Here is a 19,707-nt window from a genome sequence, read left to right on the forward strand (position 1 = left end):
CTCCAGTCCCACATCTCTGTCTATCGAACATCTTGAACTGGGTGTCCCACAAAAATCTGAAATGTAACATGTCCAAAATTCAATTCATTATATTTGTCTCCCAATCTCCCCCTTTTCTGAACTTTGTCCCTACAGGTGAGGGTGCCCCAGTAATCCAGGTTCTAGATGCAATCATCAGCTCCTTGGTCTCAATCCTCATATTCAGTCTGTTGCCAAGGCCTGTCGGTTTTATCTGTGTAATGTCTCTCTGTGCAGCATTACCTGTCTAAACCCCCTCCCCTTTTCTCTCCTCTAACACTTCCCCTTACACTGGTACAGGCTTTCATCGCTTCATGCCTGGACTATTGTAATAGCTAGCTGATGGGTCTGCCAGCCTCCAGTTTCCTTCCCCATTCCAATTCATCCTCCAGTTAGCTGCCAAAGTGATCTTCCTAAAGTACAGATCTGAGCACCCTCCTACTCAATAAAGTTCACTTCCAGGATCATACAGAAAATCCTCTGGAGTTCAAAGCCTTTAATAACCTAGCTCCACCTCCTTGCCTTTCCAACTTCTTATACCTTATACACCCCCCCCCCAATTGTCTTCAGTCCAATGACACTGGTCTCCTTGCTCCTCAAAAAAAAATGCTCCATCTCCTGACTCACACACTTTCTCTGGCTGACCTGGAATGCCTTCCCTCCTCATGTTTGCCTCCTAGCAAGCCTGGCTTCTTTTAAGTCCTAGCTAAAAGCCCATCTTCTACTGGAAGCCTTTCCCAATCCCTTCATTCTAGTCCCTTCCCTCTACTAATTCTCTTCAGATTATCCCGTCTATAACTTCTTTGGGCATATGTTTGCATGTTATCTTCCCATTAGAATGAACTCCAGAACAAGGACTATTTTTTACCTTTTCTTTGTATACCAAGTGTCTGGCACATAGTAGGCATTTAATAAATGTTTACTGACTCATTGTCTAAGTTTTAACTATATGACCTGGGTTCAAATATCATCTGTGACTTTACCTATGGAATGTCTTACATTAATGTCTTTGTAATGACTTACCTTGTCTCAGGTTCCTCATCTTTAAAATGAGGGGTTTGGACTAGACAAGCACCTGCAGTCCCTTCAAGCTCCAATTCTGTTACCCTAAGTAACAACTTCCCTAGACCTCATTTTCCTCATTGGTTAAATGAAGGAGTTGGAGTCACTTCTATTTCTTATGATAGGATAGCATTATCTTTGAGATAGGATAAAACATGACCTTATCTTTTGGGGACGGTAGTAAAGTGAATTAAATTCAAAACTAAATAGAAGGAAGAGACTCATTATTGAATCTTGTTACTTAATTAAACTTCTATAAATTATGTTTAAAATGTATAAAGTTGGGGCAGGTAGGTGGCACAGTGGATAGAACACTGGTCCTGGAGTCAGGAGGACCTGAGTTCAAATCTAGTCTCAAAACATTTACTAGCTGTGTGACCCTGGACAAATTACTTCATCCCAATTGCCTCCAAAAAAATAAAATGCACAAAGTGATTTTGTAGCAGAGCACAAGCTCAACACAAATGAACACAGACACAGCAGTCAAAAGAAGCCAGTGTGAGCTTAGGTTGCATGGATATGCATAATTTCCTGGAAGAAGGCAATAGTCCTGCTGTGTTCTGTTCTGATGAGACCACAGTTGGAGTGTTGCACTGAGTTCTGGGACCACAGTTTAGGAAGCATACTGATAAATAGGAGCATATCAAGAGGAAGGTTACCAGGATGAGGAGGGGACTCCAGGTTATCCCATATCATCCTTTTATCATGTAATGGCCATTGAGAGGAGTTTCAGGAGTCCTGGAGAAGAGGACTGTGTGAGGGGAGGCGAGAAGGTGAGGGGAGAGGTCACTTGAGGTGCAATCAAGTGGAAGACTTGGCTGTTCTTGACCCTTGAAGGAAGTAGGAGCTGTGAGCTAGAAGGCTTAAGAGCTGTCCAAAACGGCTGCTTTAAAAGGCAGTGCATTTTCTGACAGTTAAAAATCACTTGCTTTCCCTGTCCCTTGTCTGTAAAGGAATGCGACTGGACCTGGGCTCTGAGGTCCCTTTCAGTTCGAGGACCTTATGACCTGTGCTGGAAACCTCCAGACCAAAGACAGTGTGAGCATTTGTCAGGTGTGTGGTTGTGGGGAATCATGTTCAGTACGCATCGGAATAGATGGGTTCTGAAACCCCTTTCTCCCTGTAGGGGAGAGAGTGTGGAGCTACAGTCAGAAAGACCTGGGTTCCAAGCCCGTCTCTAACATTTACTAGCTGGGTGATCGCAGGCAGGGCAGTTTTACTTTCCTTGGCCTCAGTTTCCAACTGTAAAATGAAGAGGATGCACTAGATTGCCTAAGACCCCTCTGGCTCGAAATCTTTAATCCTTAAGGGCACAGACCCTTTCTTGCCGGAATAAATTCTTTCTGGTGGGCAGGTGGCTTCAGACCAGTCTCGGGTGCGACCTAACAGAGCCGATGCCCTCTTCCTCTGCGGGGCAGTTGAGCAGCGGCTGGACGCTGGCCGCTGTCCAGCACAGACTGCCCTGGGTTCCCAAGAACTCCAAGGCTTCTCTATCATGGCTCAGAGCCCCGGGAAGTTTCCGAGAAAAGAGAGGCTGGAAGAAAAGATCCAGCAGCTGGAGACAAGGGGTCACTCGGCGCCTCTCGAGCCAAAACTGCAGCTAGTCACGGGTGGAGCTAGGCCTGGCCCAGGGCAATAGGGTCAATGCTAGCCGGCTTTTAGAAAAACACTGAAACAACAGTCCGGGCTTCTTCTCGCCCAGCCCTCCCCACCTCCAACCGCGGGAACTTTGCTCTCACCCCCACCTCCTCTCCCCTCCGCGCCCTTTCTCCGGGCTGCCCCTCACGCCCCCGGGAACCTGGTGGCAGGAACTCAGGAGGGTGGGGCGTGGAGGAGGCGCGTGGATAAAGCCCTGGGGTTGGGAGGCAGGCGGCGAAGCGCCCGCGGGACGCTTGCGCCCTGCGCACTCGTGGCCTCTGCGTGGTCCCAGGCGAACCCCACGCTTGGTGAGTGAGGCAGGGGTGCTGGGTCTGGGGCTGAGAAGGCTGGAAAGGAAGCTGGGTGAGGGCCTTGGAAGGTTCAGACAAGAACTGTGTCATTAAACATCTTACTTAGCATTTGAGTCTTGGAGTCAGACGATCTCATTTCTCAGGATAAGACACTGAGGCTCAAGGAAGAGTTAGCTCTTAAAGTCACGGGTCACGTGGTTAGAATATGGCCAAAATGGGATTTGAAGCTAGATCCTCCGGACTCAGCGTCCCTTTCCAGTGAGCCACACTGGGCTGTCTTGCCCCTCAAGTCCGGGCCACTGCATTTAGAGCCGAGGACTTTAATTCAAATCTAGTCTTAGCTCTTTACCACGTTGGAGACCTTAAGGGAGTCACTTATCTCTGTAACTTAGTCTCCTCCTCTGTAAAAAGAGGACGTTGAGTGAATTGGGTAATCTTTGCATCCCTAGTTCCTGGTAAATAGCAGAGGTTTGGTAGATGCTTCTTTGATCTCTGTGGTCCTTTTACAACTCTAGATGCAATTATCTTGGGGGTGGGGTGGGGTGGGGATGTACCATGAAGTCGAGAGATGTATAGCTAAATAGGGTTGTGAAGCCAGAGAATTATGATATGGTGCAGAGTAAATTATACCAGAAGTATTGTGGGTTCAGAGCAACCTACAAAGTACGGATGAACTTGGACAGTCTTGGGGCTCCTGGGAATTTGCTTTTGGAGTACAAATCCAACAATCTAGGATTTTCTTTTCTGGTATCTGTGCATTTGTGTGAGTTTTGCAGGGAAAAAGGTGATAGTTGCAATGTCACCAACCGGGATATGTAGCTTGTTTTATACAGAATAATGGTTTTAGTTTTCCCTTAGCTTTTGTTTACTTTCGTATCCAAAAAACATGACTAGAATTGTCAGAAACTGAATGTTCCTCGTGAGGCAAAAGCAAAACAAAACAAATCTAATAAAATAAGAACGGTGAAAAGAACTCTGGATTGGGAATCAGATGACCTGTATTCTGGCTCAGATTGGGACATTTGGATTCTGCTTATCAGCGATGAGACCCTGTGCTTATCACTATTGCCTTCTGGGACTTAGTTTCTTCAGTTTGTAAAGGGAGGGGTTGGAATCTCTGATTTCTGAAGTCCCTTTCTGCTCTGCATTTGTGATCCTGTGATCTGGCATCTCAGTAGACACTCCCTTTGGTTCTTTTTGCCATGCTAAGACAGGTGTAGCCCATTTAGTGTAGTGAAAATGAAGTTCTCTTTCCGTTACCCAAAGTAACAGGCAGTCACATGTTGGTAAAGTGTCTTGAATAAAAGAGTCAACCTTAATACCATCTTTAAAGGTAAATGATGCCTTTACCTTTGTTCTTAATGCTACAGTAAGTATCAACATAGAATTTGAATGAATGTCTAGTGTTCTTAAGCATAAAAATGGGAAAAATTACTTAGGATCATACATAGATTTGTTAGATCCACCAAAATACTTCTCACTGCTTCTGTTCACCTGCACTTGACCAAGCCTATCTTTGAGCTAAGTAGTTGGTATGGTGGACAAAGTGCCAAATCTGGAGTCTGGAAGAGCTGAGTTTAAATCTGGCCTCAGACATTAAGTAGCTGAATGACTCTGGGAAGCTCATTCAATCTCTGTTTGCCTCAGTTTCCTCATCTATGAAATGGAGATAATAATAACGCCTACTCTGCAGGGTTGTTTTGAGGATCAAATGAGATAATGTCTGTAAAGTACTTAGCACTGTGCTATATAAATATTGGCTATTATTACTTAACCCTTGTTTGCCTCAGTTTCCTCATCTGTAAATTGTGAATAATAATAGCACCTATCTCTGAGGTTTTTTACTTAATTTTTCTTGAGTTTTTTTTTTTTTGGTCTACATTTTCTTTTACAACATGACTAATATGGAAATATGTTTTGCATGACTACACATGTATAACCTGCATTAAATTGCTTGCCTTCTCAAAGAGGGGGTGGGGAGGGAACAAGGGAGAGAATTTGGAACTCAAAGTCTTAAAAAACTAATATTAAGAATTGTTTTTACATGTATCCCTGGTGCATAGCACAGTGTCTGACACATAAGTGCTTGATAAATGCTTGTTAATTGGTGGGGGAAAAAGATTAAATGAGATTATAATTGTAAAGCACTTAGCACAGTGCTTGGCACATAGTATGTTTTATGTAGGAGTTATTGTTGTTATTATCATATATTTGAAGGATGCTGAAAGAAACCTCAGAGACCTAGTCCAACCTTTTCATTTTACAAATGGGGATACCGAGGCCCAGAAAGTACTTGGCCAAGGTCACACAGGTAATAATAGGACTGATATTCAAACCAAGGTTTTTTGACTGCAAATCCAATATCCTTTCTACCATATCAGAGGATTCCTTCTTTCGGTGCCATAAGGGACCTTCCTGCCTTCCACAACTGCTAAGCATCAATGAAGTCTTAAGATACAGCATTTTGCTTACCTCATTATGTACAAGGAACTATGATTTTCTTTTTTTTTTTAAATTTATTTATTTATTTATTTAACTTTTAACATTCATTTTCACAAAATTTTGGGTTCCAAATTTTCTCCCCTTTTGTCCCCTCCCCCCACCCCAAAACACCGAGCATTCTAATTGCCCCTATCACCAATCTGCCCTCTCTTCTATCATCCCTCTCTGCCCTTGTCTCCATCTTCTCTTTTGTCCTGTAGGGCCAAATAACTTTCTATACTCCTTTATCTGTATTTCTTATTTCCTAGTGGCAAGAACAGTACTCGACAGTTGTTCCTAAAACTTTGAGTTCCAACTTCTCTTCCTCCCTCCCTCTCCACCCCTTCCCTTTGGAAGGCAAGCAATTCAATATAGGCCAAATCTGTGTAGTTTTGCAAATGACTTCCCTAATAGTCATGTTGTGTAAGACTAACTATATTTCCCTCCATCCTATCCTGTCCCCCATTACTTCTATTCTCTCTTTTGATCCTGTCCCTCCCCATGAGTGTTGACCTAAAATTGCTCCCTCCTCCCCATGCCCTCCCTTCCATCATCCCCCCCACCCTGCTTATCCCCTTATCCCCCACTTTCCTGTATTGTAAGATAGGTTTTCATACCAAAATGAGTGTGCATTTTATTCCTTCCTTTAGTGGAATATGATGAAAGTAAACTTCATGTTTTTCTCTCACCTCCCCTCTTTATCCCTCCACTAGAAAGTCTTTTGCTTGCCTCTTTTATGAGAGATAATTTGCCCCATTCCATTTCTCCCTTTCTCCTTCCAATATATTTCTCTCTCACTGCTTGATTTCATTTTTTTAAGATATGATCCCATCCTCTTCAATTCACTCTGTGCACTCTGTCTCTATGTGTGTGCGCGTGTGCATGTGCATGTGTATGTGTGTAATCCCACCCAGTACCTAGATACTGAATAGTTTCAAGAGTTACCAATATTGTCTTTCCATGTAGGAATGTAAACAGTTCAACTTTTGTAAGTCCCTTATGACTTCTCTTTGCTGTTTACCTTTTCATGCTTCTCTTCATTCTTGTGTTTGAAAGTCAAATTTTCTTTTCAGCTCTGGTCTTTTCATCAAGAATGCTTGAAAGTCCTCTATTTCTTTGAAAGACCAATTTTTCCCCTGAAGTACTATACTCAGTTTTGCTGGGTAGGTGATTCTTGGTTTTAGTCCTAGTTCCTTTGACTTCTGGAATATCCTATTCCAAGCCCTTCGATCCCTTAATGTAGAAGCTGCTAGATCTTGTGTTATCCTGATTGTATTTCCACAATACTTGAATTGTTTCTTTCTAGCTGCTTACAATATTTTCTCCTTGACCTGGGAACTCTGGAATTTGGCCACAATGTTCCTAGTTTCTCTTTTTGGATCTCTTTCAGGCGGTGATCTGTGGATTCCTTGAATACTTATTTTGCCCTCTGGTTCTAGAATGTTAAGGCAGTTTTCCATGATAATTTCATGAAAGATGATGTCTAGGCTCTTTTTTTGATCATGGCTTTCAGGTAGGCCCATAATTTTTAAATTGTCTCTCCTGGATCTATTCTCCAGGTCAGTTGTTTTTCCAATGAGATATTTCACATTATCTTCCATTTTTTCATTCTTTTGGTTTTGTTTTGTGATTTCTTGGTTTCTCATAAAGTCATTGGCCTCCATCTGTTCCATTCTAATTTTGAAAGAACTATTTTCTTCAGTGAGCTTTTGAATCTCCTTTTCCATTTGGCTAATTCTGCTTTTGAAAGTATTCTTCTCCTCATTGGCTTTTTGAACCTCTTTTGCCAATTGAGTTAGCCTATTTTTTCAAGGTGTTATTTTCTTCAGCATTTTTTTGGGTCTCCTTTAGCAGGGTGTTTATTTGTTTTTCATGCTTTGCTTGCATGTCTCTCATTTCTCTTCCCAGTTTTTCCTCCACCTCTCTAAATTGATTTTCAAAATCCTTTTTGAGCTCTTCCATGGCCTGAGCCCATTGAGTGGGCTGGGATACAGAAGCCTTGACTTCTGTGTCTTTCCCTGATGGTAAGCATTGTTCTTCCTCTTCAGAAAGGAAGGGAGGAAATACCTGTTCACCAAGAAAGTAACCTTCTATAGTCTTATTTTTTTTTTCCCTTTTCTGGGCATTTTCCCAGCCAGTGACTTGACTTCTGAGTATTCTCTTCACACCCACTTTGCCTCCAGATCCTCCCAGCCAGAGCTTGGGGTCTGAGATTCAAATGCTGCTTCCCAGCCTCAGGGCTTTTGGTAGGGGCGGGGCTGCTATTCAGAGTGAGATTAAGTTCAGGTGCTCAGGTGGGGACAGGGCCACCTCACGGCTCAGTTCCCTCAGGGAGTTTATGCAGAGACCTTCAACAATGGATCCTGGCTCCTGCCTGCTTGGGGAGCCCCTGTCTGCTCCTGCCTCTGCTGCTGCCTCCCGAGGGGGCCTGAGTTATGGGGGCACCCCACTCCCCTCTCGACCTGCCAAAAAGACCCTCTCACTGACCCTTGTCACCTGTGGGTGAAGGGACCTGCATGGCCACTGGAGATTCCATCCCTGAAGCCCGCTCAGATTTGCTCCTCTTGGTGCCGCGCGGCCAAGGCAGGGCTGGGCTCGGCTCCTGGTCTGCAGCGCGAAGGACCTTTTGTGAGAGGTTTTCAGGCTCTCTGGAACAGAAATCTCATCCACTCCATTGTTCTGTGGCTTCTGCTGCTCCAGAATTTGTTGGGAGTTCTTTTTTACAGATATTTTATGGGCTGTGGGTTGGGAGCTAGCGTATGTGTGTCTTTCTACTCCGCCATCTTGGCTCCGCCCTGGAACTATGATTTTCTAAGTGTGGTTATTCCCTCCACCAATGCAAATGGCAACCCCTCTCAACCTTTAGTAGATGTTCTTCATGAGTTGCTATATCTCAAACTATTATTGCATGGTAGATTGGATTCAAGGAATAAGCTTCTCAAATCTAGCTATATGGGTTGTTAGATCATAGAGATCACTGGATGCATATTTAGAGTCATTGTAAGAGAACTTGTCAAAGCTGTAGTACAGTAGGCTGGCATTGCCTTTGAGAACCTTTGATGGCCCCAGGTGGGCATCAGACTAGGTTTTGGGGGGAGGTTGTAAATAAACTATGTTATATAAATACAAGATTATTTATTTTGTGATAATAATTATTTAATAATAAGATTATTTATTATTATGCTAGAGGCAGAGTGGTAGAGTATCAAATTCAAATAGAAATGGAGTCATACAGAAGGATCCCTGCAGGCTATGTATTGCCTTAGAAAACCACATATTAACATTATCTATTTTCTATTGTGTTTTTGTTTATTTTGTTAAATCATTCCTAGGTGTGTTTAAATTTGGTTTCTGTGCATTTGAGAGGATTCTTGATTTCTCTGGTGGAATGGATAGAGAGCTAGCTTTGGAGCCTAAAAGACCTGGGTTCTAATCTTGTCTCTGTCGGAGACAAACTAGATGACTTTTAAGATTCATTCTAGCTCTAAATCTATGTTCTGGAGGGGAGCTAGTTGGCACAGTGGATAGAAGGTTGGGTCTGGAGTTAGGAAGACCTGAGTTCAAATCCAGTTTCTGATGGTAACTGTGGGATGCTGGGCAAGTCACTTAACCTCTGTTTTCCTCAGTTTCCTTATCTGTAAAATGGGGGATAGCAATAGTATCTACCTCTCAGGGTTGTTGGGAGGATCAAATTACATAATAATTATAAAGTGCCTGGTACAAAATAAGCTCCATATAAATGTCAGTGATGATGACGATGAGTGATCTGACAGCTTATGACCCTGGTAAATTATGAATTTCCCGGCATTAGAGGTCTTCAAGCAGAAAGTACAAAACTCTTTGTCAAGGAAGGTATAGGGCATTTTTTAGATCAGGGTTGGACTAAAGATGATTCTTTCCAACTCTGGGAGATTCTGTGACTATGAAATGGGAAACTTTCTGATGCAGTTTTGATATTATTGGTAACAAGAAAGCAAACATTTCCACAAAGTCATTCACATAATGAATAATCTGTAAGTTGATAGTCTTAGACCTTTAAAGTATGAAATAGCAAAGCATTCATCATAGTGGGTAAACAATTATTTTTTTCACTTAAAGCATCTAAAAGGATTTTAAACAAATTGTAAAAAAATACTTTCGATTTGAAAAGACCCTCAGAGACTAATGAAATGTGATGAAATATCTTGGAATGTTGTGAGCCTGTGAAAATAAATATTATGTTTGGAAAAACATTTCCTTGACTTCATTGTAGCTACACAGTGAACTTGCTGTTGGATATTTAATCAGCAAATACTGAATATTTAATGAATCTTATAGGAAAACACAATGATTCTCCCACATGTCAATTTTTCGTGATTATTTCATATATTTTTTTCCCTTCCTTGTTCAAAGCACCTTTGATAAATAATGGCATTTTAAGTCTACAGTATTTACATTAGGCATTGTATTCTAGAGATACCAAAGTACAGTAATTGACTTTAAAAAACATCCAGTTTTCCTTGATGTTGATCTGCTCCAGTTCTTTCAGGGCTTCTCAGACAGATCTCCAAGTTTCGTATACTTGGTGTAGGCTTCGACAGGTGTCAGGCAAGTAGGGCTAGGGTTATTTGACAGGTAGTGAATAGGTACAGTGATTTGGTAAATGGAATAAGCAGGTGTTACTGTAAGGCAAGGTAGATCTAGGCACCCTATCTTCCTACTCCCTCCTCCCAGTGGGTGACATGGGAGGGGCCCATTTTTTCCAACTACATCTTTATCCTTCATTGTGCCAATCATGGATTAAGAGCTTTTTGTTCTCTATCTCTCCATAACCCTCTCTCCGAGTTGGGAGATTAGCTTGAGGTGTCTAGGTTTTAAGCCATCTGATTCCTACAACAATAACTTATTTTAGCCCAGGGAAAGAAGGGGGGGAGGGTGGTTGTATCCAACTTAATTCTGCTATTTGGGAAGTTAACAAAAAGTCATAAATAAAAGTTATCACCATAAGATCCTTTCCAGCTTAGAACTCATGGTACACCCTCTCCTATCAGAATGAAATACTGACTATGAGGACAGAAGTGTAAACCAAAAGACATTCGAATGAATAAGTCTATTTTTATTTGTGTCAACCCAGCTATTTACATCCTCCATTTACCTTCCCTCCAGCATGGAATTCATATACAGAGTTACATTACAAAATCTATCAAAGGGAAGTCCTTTCAAAGACGTAAATTAAATAAGTCATAAGGATTTAAATAAGAAATTTAATGTCTTACAGAACAGAGAAATTTAGCAGTAAAGGTCTACCATTTGCAGGTAGAGGTAGAAACAGCAGGAAAGGAAAGCTGAGGCACTCCTTAATTTCCTTCTCAAAGCAAATGTTCCAAATTTTCTTTCAATTCCTTAAGAAAATCTGGTCTCCTGTCTACAAAGAAAATCTTGGCCTTTCAAAACTTTTCTGCATGCATCCTCTCCACTGATATATTGATCTCAGAGACTGAAGTGGCCTTTCTCCTTTGCAGGGTTAGTCTTTCTGTTTGGGCCCTTTGTCCTATCCCTGACTAATTTCTTAGAAGTTTAAGCCATCAGGCCTTTCCTCACCCTATCATCAGCCTCTCCCAGTATCTTAGATCCTTATTGATTGCTTAGAATTATGCCCAGGTCTCCCCCATCCATAAAACAAAACAAGAACAAAAAACTTTCCTCAGACGTACCAGCAGCTCAAGCAATTGTCTTCTCTTTTCTCTTTCACTACTGAAATTCTAGAAAATGTAGCTCATACTCACTGTCTCCACTTCATTACCATTGGCTCCCTCGTCAGCCCTTGGCAATCCGGCCTCTAAAGCCACAGCTACTGAAACAGCTCTTTCAAGTTACCAGTCATCAATTAAACTGACAGTCTTTTCTTAGTCCTAATCATATGTACCTGACTATATATACCTTTCCTTAGTTTTTGGTTTCCCTCCCTGGATTTTCTTACTATCTCTATAACCACTGCTCCGCAGTCACCTTTGCTGGTTGATCATCCATCTCTACAACATCAGTTGAAGTATCCCATGAAATGGCCTTGGAGTTTCTTCTCTTCTTTGGAGATCTGAACATCTTCTATAAGTTCAACTATCAAAGCTACACACAAATCTTCCAAAACTATTTTTCCACTCTATTTATTTTGTGTATACATACCTATTATCTTCCTCCATTACAAAGTGAACTCCTCAAGGACATGGATCATACTTCTCCCTTTCTTTTTATTCTTAGTACTTAGCTCAATATGTTGAGTGAATAATTCATCTCTCTGAACTTTAATGCTGTGCCTCTGAATTTCTGCTAGATGTCTTCACCTGGATATCCCACCTGAACTTTAAATTAAACATGTGCTGAACTGAACTTATCTTCTTACTCTATAAACCTACACCTTTCTATTAAAAGTGCCACCATCTTCCCAGTCATGCCAACTTGAAATCCTAGAGTCTTCCTTGCTCCTCTCTCTCCCTCTCTACCTTTCCATAGGCAAACACCATATCCTATGTGTGGATATTGCATCTCCATTTCTCATATCCATCTTTTCTTCACCTTCCCTGTCACCACTCTCATTCAGTCCTATGTCATGTCTCCCACACTATCCTCCTAACTGCTCCTTCCATCTTCAGATTCTCCCTGTCTCAGATCCAGCCTTCAGATTTCTGACTCAATAATCTTCCCAGGAAAGTTCATTCATGGTTGCTGTTGCCCCTCTGCCTTGGGAATGTGCAGATTGTTGAACAGAGGACCCGTCACAAACCCAGTTGCCCTATGGACTGATGTCACTTGGATCTGGGAATAGGGAGTGTTCACAGAAGCATGACATGTCCAAGATTAGGAAGCGACTTCCAAACAGAGCTCCACAGCTTCTCCTTTAGACCAGTATCTAGATGGATACTGTTCCCAATACTCCCAGCAGCTAGCTCCTCCTCCTGCTCAATTGTCTTGTATTTATTTTATTGTGTGTATGTATGTATACACACACATATGTATATGTATATATGCGTACATATATGTACATATATTTACATGCATATGCAATGCATGTGTATGTGTGTGTATATATGTGTCTATATGTAAATTGTACTTTTATACATGGATGTTTATATACACATAAAAAGGGCAGCTAGGTGGCACAGTGGATAGAATGCTGGGCCTTCTTGAGTTCAAATCTGGCCTCAGGCATTACTAGATGTACAACCCTGGGTAAATCATTTAACTCTGCCTCAGTTTCCTTATCTGTAAAATTAGCTGGAGAAGGAAATGGCAAACCACTCCATTGTAATGGCCAAGAAAACCCCAAAGGGATCAAAAAGAGTCACATGTGACTGAAACAACTGAACAAGTGCATATAAGTGTATTCATGTATGTATATATTCATATATATACATACATATTATATGTACTCATATTCATCCTTATACACATACTTTGTTTCCTTCAGTAGAACATAGCTTCTTTGGAACTGCTCAATGATTGACACATAGACGGTGCTTAATAAAGGCTTGTTGGTTGCGTTCCCCTTCTCCAGTCTCAGGATGATTATCCAGGAAGTGTTAATCTTTTATATTAAATATATGAATGGCTTTATTTGATGGCTGGCAAAATATTTGAGGGAGCAGCTAGGTAGCATCATAGCGCATAGAGCTCTGGGCCTGAAGTTAAGGAAGACTCATCTTCCTGAGTTCAAATCCAGCCTCAGACACTTACTGGTTGTGTGACCCTGGGCAAGTCACTTAACCCTGTTTGCCTCAGTTTCCTCACCTGTAAAATCAGCTGGAAAAGGAAATGGCAAACCACTCCAGTATCGCTGCCAAGAAACCCCCAAAATGAAGTCACAGAGAGTTGGACCTAACTGAAAAGACTGAACAACAATGACAATAACAAGATATTTGGAAAAAGGCCTGTTTGTACACTAAATATATTTTATTTAACATTTATTATATTTATTTAACATTTGTTATATTAAACCTCCAGACAAAGGAATGGCAGAAAATTTCTCATTGCCCTTGTAGGACAGTATCTTTGATGTCAGGCTCTGTGTCTTTGTGTCTCCTGTACCTAATCCAGCATCTGGCTCATCGTAAGGCCTTAATAAGTGCTTTTTTGCTAGTGTGGATATTAGCTATAGTTACTAAAACATTCACTTTTGTAAAGTAAATGTTGGCCAGTGTGGCCAACATCCCAGGTTAGTCTAGTTTGGAAAAGAAGCCTGCTTCATTTGGCCAAAGAAGGCTCTGGTGATTCAACCTTCGGTCCCTTAAATGATTAGCAAACGCCCAAATGTATTTGTACCTAATTTTCTGCAGCACTGCACCTCTTAAGCGGCTTCCCGGGATGACTACAGCTGGTCCCACAACATTGTTTTGGAATGTTTCTACTTTTTTTGGAAAACTAGGCCACCTGACCTCTTCTGTGACTCATTATAACTCACTTTTCACCATCTAGGCCTAGCAACCCAATTTCTGTTTTCATTGTCACCCTTAGTTTGCTGTTTATTTTTTTTGGACCCAAACTGAGATTTCAGAGGATCATAGATTTGTCGATTCATGGCTGGAAGGGATCTTCAAGGCTAGCCAGCCCATCCCACATCCATTTTATAAATAAGAAAACTGAAGCTGAGGGACATCAAATGGTTTGCCCCAGGTCACCTATCTAGTAAATGAACAAGGCAGGATTCAAACCTAGGTCTTCTTCACTCTTAATTTTGCCACTGGATCTGCTGGTGCCTTAGCTGCTTCCCAACTTTTACAGAGTTGTCTAAAGCATTGTCAAAAAAAATTTATTAAATACTTACTGTGTGCCAGGTGCTTGTGCTAACTGTTGGGGATACAAAAAATGACAGAAACCGTCCCTGCTCTTCCAGATCACACAGTCTAAGCGGGGAGAAAATGTACAATTATGTACAAACAAGACTGTATACACACATATGATAATATTATATGTGTGTATATACACAGGTATGCATACATATAATGTATATTATGTAAATATAACATATGATAAATTGGATTATCTTAGGGCAAAGCCATTAGCATTAAACGAGCCTGGGAAAGGCACCTGGAAAAGGTGAGATTTTAGATGAGATTTAGCCAAGAGGTAGAGACAAGGATGGAGATCATTCCAGATATGGGGGACAGCCCATACCAGTATTTGGTCTTGGAGTACCCAATGAGAGGAGCCGCAAGGAGGCTGGTGTCGTTAGATGACAGAGTGCTTGAGACTGGAAAGCTAGAAAGGGGCCAGGTTACAAATGATTTTAAAAGAACAACAGAAGATATTATATTTGATCCTGGAAGTAATAGGGAGCCATTGGAATTTATAGGGTAGGAGAGGTCAGACCTGAGCATCAGGAAGATCAGTTTGACAGGTGGGTGAGCCAGGGTGCACCAGGATGGTTGTAGTGTCAGAGGAGAGAATGGGGCTGGGGGGGGGGGGATAATAAGAAAGATGATGTGAAGATGGAATCGACAGGACTTGGCAACACATTGGATAGGAAGGGGTAAAAGAGCAAGGAGTCATAGATGATCCGGTGCCTGGGTCATTGGGATGGTGGAGATGCCCTCAATAGTTATAGGGAACTTTGAAAGCAGGAAAGATTGGGGGAGTGGGGGAAGATAATGAATTCAGTTTTAGATGTGCTGAATTTATGTTTATGGGACATTCTTTTGCGATGTCTAGTAGGCAGATGGAGATTGAAGACTGAGGATCAGTAGGGAGGCTACGGCTGGATAAACAGATCTGCGTAGCAAAATCAGTTGAATCCAGAGGAAGTGATAAGATCACAAAAAGAAATGGTATAGCAGGAGAAGAGAAAATGCCCAGGATAGAGCCTAGAGGGAATGCCTATTATTAGCAGGTATGGCCTGAATGAGATCCAGAAAAGGAGACCGAGAAGAAGCTATCAGACAGGTAGGAAGAAGACCAGTGACTTTCCCAGGGTCACAGAATTGATATGTGTCAGTTGTTAATTTCAGACTTTCCTGACTCTGAGGCTAATTCTCTTATTATCTACTATATTGCACCTACCACTGCTACAACAATGATACACTTTTTGTTGTTTTTTTCCATCTACAACCCTTCACATGTATCCCCCAAATACTTATGTACTAGCACCGTTACCAGGAGAGTTTAAAGCAGGGGTGGAAACCTTTGGCCTTAAGGCCACATGGGGCCTTCTAGGTCCTTAAGTGTGGCCTTTTGATTTTGGATTCAGTCAAAAGACTACAATTAAGGACCTAGAAAGTCCCATGTGGCATTAGGGCTGCAGGTTCCCCACCCCTGCTTTAAAGGCAAAAAGCAAGAGCTCATAACTCAGATTTTCAACGTGGACTTTCCCTTGATTCAGGTCAATTGAGTTTTGTGTGACTTTTTCTCAGTTTGGATACCCTCTTCCAATCACTCATGGCTTTAAAAGCTTGATCAAGGAGTAGACGCTACTCTGAGATTTGTTTAAAAATCACCATTTGACCTTGCATTTTTAGTGAATTTATTTTTCAAATTGTTTACTCCAGATAAATAATTTCTGTCTTGATTTCTTGATTGTATTAACAGCTTATATTTTTTATAATTAGGGATGTGAGGTTTACAAACTCCTGATTTTAGCATGGATGGCGCTGTACTACCTGAATCCAACCTTCAGTTTCAGCCTGATTTTGGCATTACTCTTCTTTTCACAGTCTATGGTTCAGCTAAACTGGCCTTGCTGGTTCTCACACACAACATTCTAAATCTTTCCTGTCCATACTTTTTTTTTTTTTAAATCTTTATTATATCTAGTTACATGTTAACAAGATTGAAAATTCTAAGGCTGAAATTATCTACAAAAATATGAAATACCTAAATTAACCAAATAGAAATTAGAGTATCTGAACAACTTAACCTCTGAGATTGGGTGTTTGTTTTCAGATTTGGGGCAGCTAGGGGGTGCAGTGGATTAAGTGCCAGGCCTGGAGTCAGGAAGACTCATCATTCTAAGTTCAAATCTGTCCTTGGACACCAAGTCACTTAACCCTGTTTGCCTCAATTACTCATCTGTAAAATGAGCTGGAGAAGGAAATGGCAAACACTCCAGTATCTTTGCCAAGAAAACCCCAAATTGGGTCATGGAGAATTGAACAGAACTGAAAAACAGTTGAACAACAACAATTTCCAATAACTAGTTTGTAAAGTCCTGAAGAAAACGATCAGGTTTTATACTTCTTTATATTTTCGTCACCTTTGCTACTCAACAGTTTCAGTCATGTCCAACTCTTTGTGACCCATTTGAGTTTTTCTTGGCTATTTCCTTCTCCACCTCATTTTACAGAGGAGGAAACTGAGGCAGACAGGGTTCAGTGACTTACAGCTAGTAAGTGTCTGAGGCCAGATTTGAACTTGGGTCTTCCTGATTCCAGGCCTCGTGCTCTATGTGCTGCATGCTAGCTGCTCCTTTCATCACCTAGAAAGATATTTTACCTGGAGTAGATGGTCAGTAAGACTTTGCTGCTGTTGCTATTTAAAAGAAGAAAGAGGAAGAGGAGGAAGACGAAGGACATTGAGGGAGTCTAGAGGAGGACAGCCAGGATGGTAATAAATTTCAGGTTTATACATGAGGATCTGGGGAAGGAAGGTTTGGGATGTTTAGTTAGAGTGCCCTTGGAATGGGGGGGAGGGGAATTGTTCTTGGTCTCCAGTATTTGAAAGATTGCCTTATTGAAAACAGTATTAGTGGAATTCTGCTTATCCCCTGAGGACAAAACGAGGAGCAGTGGGTGGAGGCTTTGGAGAAGCTGATTTGGGCTCAATGTTAGGAAAAAGTTCCTCACAATTACAAGCATCCAAAAAGTAGATGGGACTGCCCCAGGAAATAATGGGCTCCCAAGGTCTTTAAGCAGAATGTTGTAGAGAGGATTCTTGTCCAGGTATGAGTTAGGTAGATGGCCCCTTTCTCTGAAATCCTGATTTAGAATGCTGGACTTGGAATCAGGAAGAGCTAAATTCAAATTCTGCCTCAGATAATTCCTAGCTTTGTGACCTTGGAAAAGTCAGCTCATCCGTATCTGCCTCCCTTTCCTTATCTGTAAGTTGGGGATCATAGTAGGACTTATCACATTGTTATGAGGCCCAAATGAGAAAATAACTGTGCAGACCTTAAGGTGCTATGTAACACTGCTAAACTTTTGTGACATTGAGCTGCATTTAAAACATGCCAACTAATAATGTCATTGTTTTAGTAGCTGATCACTGTCAAGAACGGGTTACACTCAATTTCTGTTTTGCAAGAGATTCGTTTCAACAGTTTTCCCTTCCTCCTTATTTTAATTTCTGATAACAGCCAAGACAGTTAAAAATCCACTGGCATAGCTTTTTCCTGGTGGTCCCAACCAGTCATTGCTTCCTGCTGAGAACCAGGAAGCCACATGGCACCATGGACAGCTGGGAATTAAAGGAATGAAGAAATAAAATGGTTCAGTAGAATGAGCTCCAGAGTCAGAGGCTGTGGTTCAAATCTTTGACTTGCCTATCTGTAAGAAGAGGGGGTTGGACCAGAAGGTCTTTGAGGTGCCCAGGATCGAATCCTTCTTTGCCATGCACTGCTGGGGATGGAAGCTCAATTCCATGTGGACAGTCTCGGGCGGGTAAAGGTGGGAACTTCTAAATCTTAGAGTTCTCATGAGGCCCCCCATAAACACCAGGGAATCAAGGAGTGAGACCGAGCAATCTCGTGTATTTCCGCCTCTTCCCGTGAGAAACGTGATGGGAGGAGCATCCCCCTCGAGACTGTCCAGGATCTGGGCACACCTATTGTTATCTAAAAGGCACAGTATTCAGGTGCAAACTATGCGGCTGGAGAGCTTAATTAGGATCAGGAACGCCTGAAGGCGCTCTTAGCTCGGGAGGGGTCGTTACAGGACAGAAGGCTCCCTTTTCCCTCTCTTCGCTCTCCCCTCCCCCTCTCTCCCCACTTACACTTCTGCTTCCAATCTCTTATTGTAAGATCTTTGCCTCCTTGGGAGATTCCTCGCTCCCTCCTAAGGAAGAGCTTCCCCTGCACTTGTAACCAGGACCCTGAATAAAGCCTAACCCTTGTTCGACTCCAGAAAGTCTCTTCTCTCATATGTTTATCCGGTTTGGCCAGCCGAAGACCTTCGATAGAGGTAAGGTAAGACTCGGGTAGCCCTCAGGCCTCTAGGCCTGGCAATGCACCAGTACCCTCGCCCCTAATAGATTTCAGTATTGGAGTGGACATGCAAATTCACCCACAGGCAGCTGGGTTGGCAGTGGATAGAGCACTGGCCCTGGAGTCAGGAACACCCAAGTTCTAATACACATTCAAACACTTACCAGCTTATTTAATCTGTTTGTCTCAGTTTCCTCATCTGTAAAATGGGAATTATAAAGCACCTTCCTTCTCAGGGTTCTTGTGAGGATGAAGTGAGATAGCAATTGTAAGCATTTAGCACAATGCCTGGCACACAGTAAGAGCTATATAAATGTTAGCTATTTTATTGTTGTTAATGCAGGCCAACATGTTCTTCAGTGCAGGAATCCCTGGGAAATGCTCATCCAACTTCTATTTCAGTGAAAATTCAACAAATATCTAACATGTCTGAGGCACCCTGCTAGACATGGATCTCATTTGAAGACATTTTGCCGTCAGCTGTCTGTCAGTTAACAAACATTTATTAAGCACCAACTGTGTGCTAGGTATTGTGAAGTCTAGCAAGCTTTCCTCCTCCTCCCTCTTTTTCTCTGACCTCTACTGGGGGGTGTTATTGAAGGGCCTGTTCTCTACATGTTGGGGGATATTTGGTGAATCTAATGGAGATCTCTCTGTTCCTTTGGGGGCCTTCTGGGTTTCTTTTGGCCCCATCACTGCTCTTTACAAAGACAGGTCTAAGGGTGTCTAATTGGAATGTACAGTGTCCTATCTGTCCCTTACTCTGTGTGTAGATGACAGTGAGGAGTACATACATGTGACTGAATGAAGATGGAGAAAATCCTGTGACTCTTCCGACTGGGTCCACTACACATTTGTTACACAAACTTACCTCCACCCTCACTGCTGCTGGACCACGGCCCTTTGACTGAATTTAAACTTCAAAGAACAAATCCCCCTCATTACAAAATTTGTTCTGTAAAACTTGGGCTCAGTCAAAAGCCTGCACCGGAAGACCTAAAGGGTCACATATGGCCTCAAGGCCACAGCTTTCCC

At 42.0% G+C, this 19,707-nt stretch overlaps 1 protein-coding gene across 1 annotated transcript in view; it reads left to right on the forward strand.

The window, feature by feature from the left end:
- Positions 1–2,802: 2,802 nt before the first annotated feature.
- Positions 2,803–19,707, forward strand: part of COL6A5 (collagen type VI alpha 5 chain) — a 116,893-nt gene continuing 99,988 nt past the window's right edge. The window contains exon 1 of the mRNA XM_072651298.1: positions 2,803–3,026. The gene's annotated coding sequence lies outside the window, so the exon portion shown is untranslated. The remainder of the gene's footprint in view (positions 3,027–19,707) is intronic.

The sequence above is a fragment of the Notamacropus eugenii genome, chromosome 3, assembly GCF_028372415.1.
Source record: "Notamacropus eugenii isolate mMacEug1 chromosome 3, mMacEug1.pri_v2, whole genome shotgun sequence".
In the NCBI taxonomy this organism is placed as follows: domain Eukaryota; kingdom Metazoa; phylum Chordata; class Mammalia; order Diprotodontia; family Macropodidae; genus Notamacropus; species Notamacropus eugenii.